General features: G+C 46.5%; 1 pseudogene; it reads left to right on the forward strand.

The window, feature by feature from the left end:
- The first annotated feature begins 10,046 nt into the window (after nt 1-10,046).
- LOC102477127 (nudC domain-containing protein 2-like) lies at nt 10,047-10,505 on the forward strand (annotated as a pseudogene).
- The last annotated feature ends 640 nt before the right edge of the window (nt 10,506-11,145 follow it).

Here is an 11,145-nt window from a genome sequence, read left to right on the forward strand (position 1 = left end):
AGAGACAGAAAGCGAGAAATCACCCCCCAGGGGGGATGGTCACGCCGCAATCCCATCTCCTCCATTCTCCTCTCCGGATCTTGGGCATGCATGCACACGCGCCCGGCGTGAGTTTTAAGCCACCGTGTCCAGGACGCGAACCGCGGTCGACTACGTGGGAGTCCAGCGACATAGCCATTATGCTAACTGCTGGTTCCCTGGGGGTGATTTCTCACTTTCCTTTTCTCTGGAGCTCTTTATCTCTCTCCTCTCTGGCAAGCACATGCACCCTATGGCAAAATCTTTTAAAAAAAGAAGTTTACTTGTTTTATGAGATTGAGAGACAGAGAGAGGAAGAGAAAGACAAACGTCCTCAACAAGTTCTCATGTCATGAACCCCACATCCTTCCCAGCCAGCGGAATGGTGGGAGTGCATGCCCGAAGGGTACAGGTTGACCAGGGAACAAAACCCGCCCTCTTCCATGTAGGTCTGGCTTCACTTGAGTAGTGCTGTACTGCCAAACGGCCAAGCTGTCCCAGATTCTCCTCGTGTAACTGGTTCTCTGGTGTTTCCGATGCTGCTGGTCCGTGGACCACATTTTGAGTAATAGACTCAAGACAGAACATCTATAACACACCTTTCAGGATCACAGGTGGCATAGTGGCTAAGGCGCTGGAATCCCACGCAGCTGATCACAGTTTGAGTCCTAGACCCAGCAGCTTGAAATTCATGCTGGGCATTTGTGCGTGTGTGCCTAAAATCCTGGGAGAAGAATGAAGGAGCAGGGATTAAGGTGTGGCCATCTCCCCTGAAAGGTGATTTTTCACTTTCTCTCTGTCTCTCCAGGGAGCACACATGTCCTATAGCATAAATCTCTCTAAAAAATGAATAAATAGAGGCTGGTAGGTGGTGGTTAAGGGAGCTGGACTCTCACATGGCTGACCATGGTTCGAGTCATGGGCCTGGCAGCTTGCTTTCTCACTTTCTCTCTCTCTCTCTGTCCCTCTCTGGTCAAATTAAAATAAATAAATAAATAAATAAATAAATAAAGTTCAATAAAACAATTCTTTAAAAAATAATAATAATAAATAAAATAAAAATAAAACACACGTATTTTCTATAATTTTGAGTATGTGCGTACACATCTATGTCTTTTTCTGTAGCATTTCCTGATTTGTTTATTTTATTTTTAAATAATTTTTTATTTAATTTTATTTATTCATTCATTGATTTCAATTTGACCAGAGAAGGACAGACACAGAGAGAAGAGGAAAGTGAGAAAGCAAGGCACTAGGTCCGAAACTGAAACTGGGGTCGGTCCTGTGGGAGTGTCCCACGCCTTCATCACCACGTCACCTGCTGGCCTCTGTTTATTTTATTTTTATTGCCAGAGTGTGCCTGTGCTTGCCAGAGACAGAGAGACAGTGGGGGGGGGAGGGTTGGGAGAGGAAGTGAGACAACACCCTCCAATGGGGCACGGTCACATCACGATCCCTTCTCCTTTCCTTCTGCATTCTGTTGGAACCTTGGGCATGTGTGCACTTGTACCTGGTGTGTTTTTCAAGCTGCTGGGGCTGGCAGGTGGATCTGTGGTCGGCCATGTGGGCTCCAGCTCCCGTAACCATAGGCCATGGGGCTGGCCCTATTTAGTTTGTATTTAATTTAAAGAGTACCAAAAGACAGAGTGAAAAGTCTTCTCTATCTCTGTCCCCAGCAACCCCTTCCCTAACCAGCAGTGTTGGTTTCCATGTACACCCTTTAAGAGATATTTTTTCGAACATACAAGTAAATATATATTGTTTCTTTGTTCTCCTTGACCTGTTTTGGTTGTTACTTGGTATGTTCTGTTCTGCATCTTGCTTTTTTTATTGTTTTAATTTCAAGACATACCTTGGAGGTTGTTCTAGCTCCTTCTTTTTCACAGTTGCAGTTTCATTGATACCATAACTAACTGAGCGAATCCCTTGTTGACGGACACTCGGTTTTGTCCCATCTTTTGCTCTTGTGCCATAAATACCTTAGTAGCCTATCATCCCGCCCAGGTGTGAGTCTATCTGGAAGATAAATGCCTCCAGTGGAAATGCAGGGTCAAAGAGCACGTGCATTTGTCATTTTTTAAATGAATATTGCCAAATTGACCTCTCCAAAAAGGTTATACTAACAGCATGTGAGAGAGTATATTTACCTAACTCTCCCAGCACCGTGTATTAACAAAGTTTTTCATGTTTGCCAATCTGATATGCAAAAAAGTAACTGCTTTTTTTTTTTCGAAACTCTCCATTTCTTCAGCTTTCCTAGCTCTCTTAAATGATATATTCGTCAGAAAACCATTGCATTCGTTTTCTCTGCACCATCCAACTTATCAGGGGTTGAGAATCCAGTGGAGATCAACACAATAACCCTTGTGCTTTCCTCTAGTAGAAATGACAAATAATTAGTCAATAATGACTGATGAGATGAGGGATTGACTTTTTGTTTGTTTGTCACCAGAGAGAGTGAGAGAGAAAGTGAGAAATCACCCTCCGCTCTGGCTGCAATGGCCGTGCTGCTATCCCTTCACCTCTAAGGATTTTGGGCGCACATGCACATGTGCCTGGCATAATTTTCAAGCTACTGGGTCTGGGACTTGAACCACAAAGTCAGCCATGTGAGATCCAGCCACCTTAACCACTACTCTTACCAGCTGGTGTAGGGACTAACTTTTATTTTTTTAAAGCCAGAGAGAGGAGAGAGGAAGCACCCCCAAATGGGGCTTGTTTAGACTGCAATTCTTTTTCTCCCAATTATCCATCCTCCAGGATTCTGGACATGCATATGCACCCAGTGGGTTTTTCATGTCGCTGGGGCCGGGAGTCGCTCTCTGGATTGACCATGTGAAATCTGGCTTCCTCTGCTCAACCACTGCACTACAGGGCTGGCCTTGTGGGTAACTTCTTAAGACAGCATGTCTCGGGGACGGCAAGTGGCGTGGTGATTAAGGGCATTGGATTCCTATGTGGCTGACCATGGTTTGAATCTAGGACCTGGCGGCTTGCTTTCGCACATTCTCTCTCTCTTTCTTTGTCCCTCTCTGATCAAATTAAGATAAGTAAATAAATAAATAAATAAATTCTTTGTGGGGGGAAGAAAACATGTCTTGGGGCCAGCAGGTAGTGTAGCGGTTGTGGTGCTGGCCAACCACATGACTGACCTTGGCTTACTGACCGTTAGCTTAGAACATAGGCCTCTGATAACCAACTGAAGCAATGAGCAAAGGGCAGTATTTGAACAGTCTCAGGGGCCTGAGCAAATCTAGGGGTCAGCAGATGCCTGAAGTGTGGTATATTAATCAGAGTCCTACCAGGAAAACAGAAACCAGCATCATGATACAGAGGCAATTAAATGTAGGGAATTGGTTATAAAGGTAATGGAAGATCTAAGAAGTTAGTCAGGGGCAGCCCAGAGATTAGCAACAGCAGGAAGCTGTTACCACCCTAGGGAGGAGAAGGAAGAGGCCAGGGACTTAGGTCACCCAGTAGGAGCTGGAACTATGGTGGACGTACCTACTGGGAGCTTGAAGTCCTGGGTAAGAACCAGCTATGGTCAAAGATTCTGGAAAGAAATACCCTGGAATCTCCCTTCTTCTTGCCCATCTATCTCCCACCTGTTGGTCAAACCAAGCTGGGATGCAGAATATGCTGTAGCCTCAAGGGTCGACCCCTGCCATGTAGAGCAGAGCATGGGAAGCCAAGGCATGGGCTGAGGCCAGCAGGCCTAGGCCCCAGTAAAGGAATGTTTAAAGTTAGTTCAGAAGCGTAGGTAATTGACCAGGCCTACAGGGAGAGGCAGATACCAGACAGAGAACAGGCTTAGGGTGTGTAGGGATGGGTGGTGTGGGAAGAGGCTGGCAGGGAAGTCAACTCCCTTAAACAGGATGAGATTTAGGCTTTAGAACAGGACTTGGCAAACATCTTTGTTGCATAGTTTTCTTTTTAAACAAAATGTAAAACAGTAATAACCATTCTTAGCTCATAAGCCACAGAAAAACAGGCCTAGGGCACCATTTGGTCTGGCCAGCCACTGGATTTGGAAAGATCTACTACAGAAGAATGAATAGGAGCAAACAGTCTGAGAGGAGCAGAGAGGCTTCATTAAAGGCTGCCAAATGGGGCCAGCAGGTGGTGTGGTGGTGAAGGTGATGGATTCCCGCATAGCCGACCACAGTTTGAGTCCTGGACTGGGCTGTACGCCGGGAGGAGGATGGAGGAGAAGAAATTGCAGTGTGGTCATCAGCACTGGGGGAGGGGGTAGTGATTTCTTACTTTCCCTTTCTCTATCTCTCTCCAGCAAATCCACGTGCCCAATGGCAAAACCCTGGGGAAAAATGAACAAAACAAAACAAAACAAAAAACCCCCTGCCAAACGCTCTAGGCAGGAGCTAATGAGAGTCCAGTGGTGACAACAGTAGTGGAGAGAAGGGAATGAGTTAGAGATATAGAATGAACAGGACATGGGAGGGCTAGTCTGGGGTCAGTTGGGGGCATGTGGTTAAAGTGGCTGGATCCCACATAGCCAACTATGTGGTTCAAGTCGTGGACTGGCAGCTTGAAAAGCATGCTGGGCACATGTAGGCAGGCGCCCCCAAATCTCAGAAGAGTGAAGGAGAAAGGATTGCGATGTGGCCATCCCCCCCAGAGGGGTGTTTCTCACGTTCCTTCTCTCACTCTTTGCCTCTCTCTAGCAAGCATACATGCCCTGTAACAAGCATTTAAAAAAAGGGAAGGGGGCTTGTCTGAACAACCAAGTGTAGAGAGATTTGTAATGTGAATGCATTAAATATTCCACTGATTAGCTTGAAATCCCTATCTCCCTTGCTTTAGGGAGCTGGAAAGAAAACCTGTCATCCAGGATAATGAACCTCCTGTCAGTCTTCTCTCAGGTAGAATGAGTAGAGAAGCAGGTGAAGAGTCAGGCCTTCTACTGTTGGTGACTCACCAGTTGCTTATTCTGGAATATGGGTATCAGGGTACCAAGAATCTTCTGTCCTCAGTTTTAGGCCTTGACTGAGTGTGGTCAATAGGATGGCAGAGGCTCCCAGCAGGGCTTGAACCCTGGGCTGGTGAGGGGTTTCTCAGCCCTCATCTCTACTGTGGACCCATATCCCGGAGGAAGTGTCAGAGGATGCTGGAAGAGGGACTTCCCCTTTTTCCTGGGCTGAGAGCCACAGGCTGAAGCTGAGGACAGGAGATGCTTGGTACCTTGATACCCCGAGAATTCTGTCCAGTTGCTGTGTAAACAATCTTGGGCTCGCCACTGGAGGATGGAGACGATGTGGGACATGGACGTGGATGAGCCGTGCCAACTGACTCTAGTTCCCAGCTAACCTGACAGTTTCTGTGTGTGCATGAGGAAGCACAGCTGAGATCCAATCGCCTGGCAGTGTCTGGCCCGAATTGCTGACCTGCAGAAGAACTGTGAGCTAAATAGTTGCCATTTTTTTTTTCTTTTTGAGAGGTTTTCACTATGGGGCATGTATGTTCGCCAGAAAGACAGAGAGAGACAGAGAGATAGAAAGCGAGAAATCCCAGAGGGGATGGCCATGCCGCAATTCCTTCTCCTCCATTCTCATGGGCACGCACACACATGTGCCCGGCATGAGTCCAAGCCACCGAGTCTGGGACTCAGACCGTGGTTGACTACATGGGAGTTCAGCGACATAGCCATTACGCTAACTGCTAGTCCCAAATAGTTGTCATTTTAAGCCACTCCATTTTTGAGTGGTTTGCTACACCGCCCAAGCTAACTGATACACAGTCCAACTTCTGCAGTGCCCACAGGACAGGTACCCTGTCAGCCTCCCACCTTAGCTGATGTAGAAGTTAAAGGCAAATAGTTGGGCTATTTCAGGTTTTTTTTTTTTTTAATAGAGGTTTTTGCTTTAGGGTGTACGTGCTTGTCAGAGAGAGAGAGAGAGACAGAGACAGTGAGAGGGAAAGTGGGAAATCACTCCCTAGAGGGGATGGTCATGCCACTGTCCCTTCTTCTCCATTCTCCTCTTGGGCATGCACACATATGCACCTGACATGAGTTTCAAGTCATCGGGTCTGGGCCTCAAACTGTGATTGGCCATGTGGGAGTCCAGCGACATAACCAGTATGCCATCTGTTGGCCCCTATTTCAGGTTTTAATAAGGTTCTGCAGGTATCGAGACGGATGGCATATTGGTAAACACTGTTCTTTTTAAAAATTGTTCAAGGGTGTATGCACTTGCCAGAGAAAGAGAAAGAGGGGAGAAAGCATCCCTAGTGGGGTGTGGTTATATGACAGTCCCTTTTCCTCCATTTCTTCATCCCATTGAGATTTTGAGCACACACACACACATGCTTCCAAAATGTTTTTCAAGCTGTCAGAGCCCAGTTTGAACTGCAGTGGGCCATGTGGGATCTGGCTCCCTTAACCACTAAGCTATGGGCTGGCTCCAAGTAGCACTCTCCTACCTCAATATTTAAATATAGCTCTAAGGGCAAATGATGGTGCAATGGTAACACAGAGCTCTGTGAGGCTGACCCACATGGGAAGTTCTGGATTTGCATCTGGAGACCTCCTGAGCACACTGGACACGTGTGCACCCATGGCTGAAGCTGGGGGTGGATCAAGACATGAAAGACTCTGTCGGGGGTACCTATCTCTCTGTCTCTGTCTCTCTCACTCATGGAGGAAATACGTAATATTTAATTCAATTTTCCCATTAACTCATGTAAATATCCTCATATGAGGATGAGGAGCCCAGCAGGCTCCCATGATGTGCCAGAGCGGAGGAAGGGCTGATGGCTGGCAACCGGGAAGGCTGCATGCTGTGGTTGAGGGAAGCCAAGGGCTGTGTCCTGGAGACCACATCAGTGGGCCTGGGGGAGTTTCAGGGATGGGTCACAGGATGCAGGACAGGAAAAGAACTTGGGAGGCAACAGAGCTGGGCGGGTGGAGTTCTGCTTCTGCTGCACATCAATCAGGCCTGTGTCCTGGGGCAAATCGCTTCGCCATTCAGTGTCTCAGTTTTTCCAAGGGTAGAGTTAGGTATTGGGAGCCTCAAAGCTGATACGATTTGGGAGTCCTGTTGAAACAGAATAACAACTAGGATTGTGAAATTGCAGGGTTTTGGAAGCAGCCCATGCAAATGAGCGAGCTTAAGCTTCATTAGCTTTGCAATGAATTGCTGCTGGCTTCTTCTCCAGTAAAATAGGAGAGCTAATAACACTGAGGGAAGAGGATTATTTTGAAGGTCAAATAAATATACCATTCACAGTGGGGGTCCTGTGGGTGGGATCTGGCAGGAAGGCAGCTTCGCATGGGAAAAAGGCTCCTGTGGCAGCTGGTGGGTGGGCTCCTGGGGGAGGATTGGGGTGAGATGAGGAGTGGAGTGGGAACGACTATGGGATATCTGTGCTCTCTCTGGTCCCACGACTGCCCCTGAGGCTTGCAGAGAGGGGTTATAGGGAGAAGCACAGTTATTGTGTTATTGCTCTGGAGCTGAAACAAGATTATAACAGGGTTCTGGACACAAAATGGGCAAGACGGGGCAGTTTTCTTCCTTAAAGTAAGAGACTGAGCTGGGGATCCTTGAGCAAGTGATTCATCACGGGAGTACTCTTAACCTAAAAGGGAGGGAATGAAGCAGGTCAGGGCAGGGGAAGACACTCAGCAAGGATGTGGGCCCCACCGGAGTCTAGCCTCAGCCTGATCCACCACACATGGGGAGCTCTAGGGCTGGCCCCTGGTGGTAAGCAGGACAGGCTGGTACCATGGTGCTCATCAGTTATTGAGAGGAGGGTGGGGTGTATAACTTTCCACAGGTCACCCATCAGTCTCAGGAAGAGGGGGCAGTGTTTGCAGCAGATGCTGAAGGATGCACCAGCCCAGGAGATCGGGTCTGGACAGGGAACCAACAGAATCTACTATGAGAGTCCTTCCCCCATTTCTGCATGACACACAGATCTATGACAACTTGGAGAGCTTGGGGAGATGAATAGCTGGAATTCAAGAGGGACTACAGTGATGGTCTTCAGGATAGCATGGCAGAGGCAGTAGTGAGGTGCTGCCCCCAAGTGGCTTCTAAGGAGGGGACCTATGCTAAACTTGTGAGAAATAACTGGGACAAGCTGAGGGGCACTGGAGCACCTGCAGTCTGCAGATGAGGCCAAAGTCTATGAAGTGTTTTCGTTTGTTTGTTTTGCAACCTCATTGTGTCTACAGGCTGGGGAGGCCTGGAAGAACTCTGAACATGTATGGAAAAGGGCTTGGTCAACTCTAAAGTGAAGGAGGACTTTCAAGGCCACGTCCCTCATCGTTGGAAAGTAGTGCCTGATCCCAATCCTGGCCATGCCCATTAGTTGGTTCATAAAAAAGGTGGTCCCAGGCAGGAGGCAATGGCAGTTTGGTGCAACCAAGGTCGAAGACAATGTTATTTGTAGGGGTGGCATGGTAGTACCATAATATATGTAACACTCCGTGAGGCCGACTCTCATGGGAGGGTTTCAGGTTCACGACTGGAATCCTCCTTGAGTACACCAGACATTTGCATGCCCATGCCCAGGGTTGGCTGAAACTGGGGGTGAGACCCTATTGAAGGTGCTGTCTCTCTCTGGACACCCAGCTCATGTAAAATATAAATGAGCTTTAAAAAAAGTATTTGTTGGGGCCGACAAGTGGCGTGGTGGTTAAGGGCACTAGATTCCCGCATGGCTGACCATGGTTTGAGTCCTGGAACTGGCAGCTTGCTTTCTCACTTTCCTTTTCTTTCTGGTCAAATTTATATAAATAAATAAATAAATAAATAAATAAATAAAGTTAAATAAAATAATTATTTTTATTATTTATTCATTCATTTTAATTTGACCAGAGAGAGAGAGAGAGAAATTGATAAAGCAAGCCACCAGGTCTGAGACTTGAACCGTGGTCGACCATGCAGAAGTATCCAGCACTTTAACTACCATGGCACCTGCTGGTCCCAATAAAACAATTCTTTAAAAAAGGTATTTATTTTCTGTGGAATAGGTCTTAGAAAAAAGCAACCAGAACTTGTATATGGCGTATGTAGGAGTGAAAAACGGTACAATTACTTTGGAAAACTGTTACTGAAGTTCAGCATATATTTACCATAGAACCCAGCTATTCTATTCTTAGATATTTCTCTAAGAAAAACGACAACATATCATATTACTTACTGTGGTGTAACAAATTAACTCCATACTTAGGGCTTAAAACAATAATCATTTATTTTTACTTCAGGGATTTTTGCTATAGGGTGTGCTCGCTGAGACAGAAAATGAGAAATCACCCTTCAGGGGGAATGGCCACACTGCAATCCCTTCTCCTCCATTCTCCTCTTGGGATTTTGAGCATACAAACACACGCAACTGGCGTGAGTTTCAAGCTGCCAGGTCCAAGATTCAAACTGTGGTCAGCCATGTGGGAACTCAGTGCTTAACCACTATGCCACTTGCTGGCCCACCATAATAATTTATTATTTGCTATATTGGCTGATCAGTAGGAAGGGTTGATGGAGGTGGAAGATCTGTTTTCAAGATGGCCATTCATGCACCCGAGTTAGTGCTGACTGCTCGTGGGAAGCTTCAGTTCTCACATGCTCCTTCTCACAGGACTGCTCGATTGTCCTTATGACAAGGCTGCAGATTTCCTCCAGAGCCCGAGAGCCAAGAGGGCAGAGGATAGAAGCTACAAAGCTTTATGACAGAGCCTCTGAAGCCTAATTCCGACATTCGTATAATAGCCTACTGATTAGCTAGATCTGTTCTATTCAATGTTAAGAAGATTTATATGTGGGATTTTCAGAAAGTTCATGAAAAAATACATATTCTGAAAAAGCTAGGCGCTCAGTTCACTTGGTGTGGCTGGTACCACTTCTGGGAGGCACTGGAGTATGTCAGCCCCCTTTGAGGAGCCTAGTGGGGTTGTTCCTTGCAGGACGCTGTGGGGCCAGTGGTACCAGGCACTGGAGGTGTTCACTGAAGTTCAAGGGCCGCTCAGTTCACTTGGTGTGGCTGGTACCACCTCTGGGAGGCACTGGAGTATGTCAGCCCCCTTTGAGGAGCCTAGTGGGTTTGTTCCTTGCAGGACGCTGTGGGGCCACTGGTACCAGGCCCTGGAGGTGTTCACTGAAGTTCAAGGGCCGCCAGACACTTGGGTGCAGGATATCCAGCGCGGCCTGCAGAGCCAGCGTGTGGTGCTGGCCGTGGGTGGCTGCAAGAGCCTCAAGGGATCTTGGTAGCTGATGAGGGAACGTGGACTTTGGAGGACAGAAAAAATGGTCCAGATTGTTCTTACAAAAACAAAAAGAGATGTGGCAAACTATTGAACTTCTCTACTAGAATCTGAACATGCAGCTGATCCTTGGGTACAAGATCAAATGCAGAGAAAGCTTACATGAGACAGATTCCAGAAAGGAAACCCTGGTTTTGACTGCAGTGGAGCAGAAACCTCAGGAAACTACACTGAAGGTGGACCAGATTTCTCAAACCTTGAGAAATAGCTGCTATTTTTTTCCCTCCTGCATTTCCTCTAGCAGAAGTTGCCAGCTTTATCAAAGGAACAGATATGTGAGGGAAGAAAAATGTGGATGCCTTTAGTTAACAAATTGCAGAATATATTTAAATGTGGTTCTAAAAATTGTATTCAAATATGATTTACATAGGAAACATTTACTATGGGGACTCTTCTCTGGATATATGGTGACCATTTTTTAGACTTATTTTTTAAGGAGGTTTTATATGTCGCATTTTACTAATTTCAGACTTAACCGTATTTTTAATACAAAAAAAAAACACATTAGAGTATAGATCATGTGAAATGAAGGGGTGCCTTCAGGAAAAATGAAGTTTTTCTTTTGATAAGTGTGATATGGAAATAATGTTCAATAAACTTTTCTAAATAGGAAAAAAACAAGGTATGTATAGATTCTTATTTTTTCCCCCACACCAAAATAAACTTGCACTTTAATTTCATTTTCCATGAACTCATTGACGTTTCCCACACAAGATGGTGAATACCAGGAGGGAGGATTACTGGGGCCCATCTTGGAGGCTGGTGATCAGTTATGCCTCCTCCATTCTGCACAGAACTTCCTCCCCTCCCTGCCCCTGCTGCCACACACACCACCTTTGGACCTTGCA

Source organism: Tupaia chinensis, unplaced genomic scaffold (genome assembly GCF_000334495.1).
Source record: "Tupaia chinensis unplaced genomic scaffold, TupChi_1.0 Scaffold143574_1, whole genome shotgun sequence".
Classification (NCBI taxonomy): domain Eukaryota; kingdom Metazoa; phylum Chordata; class Mammalia; order Scandentia; family Tupaiidae; genus Tupaia; species Tupaia belangeri.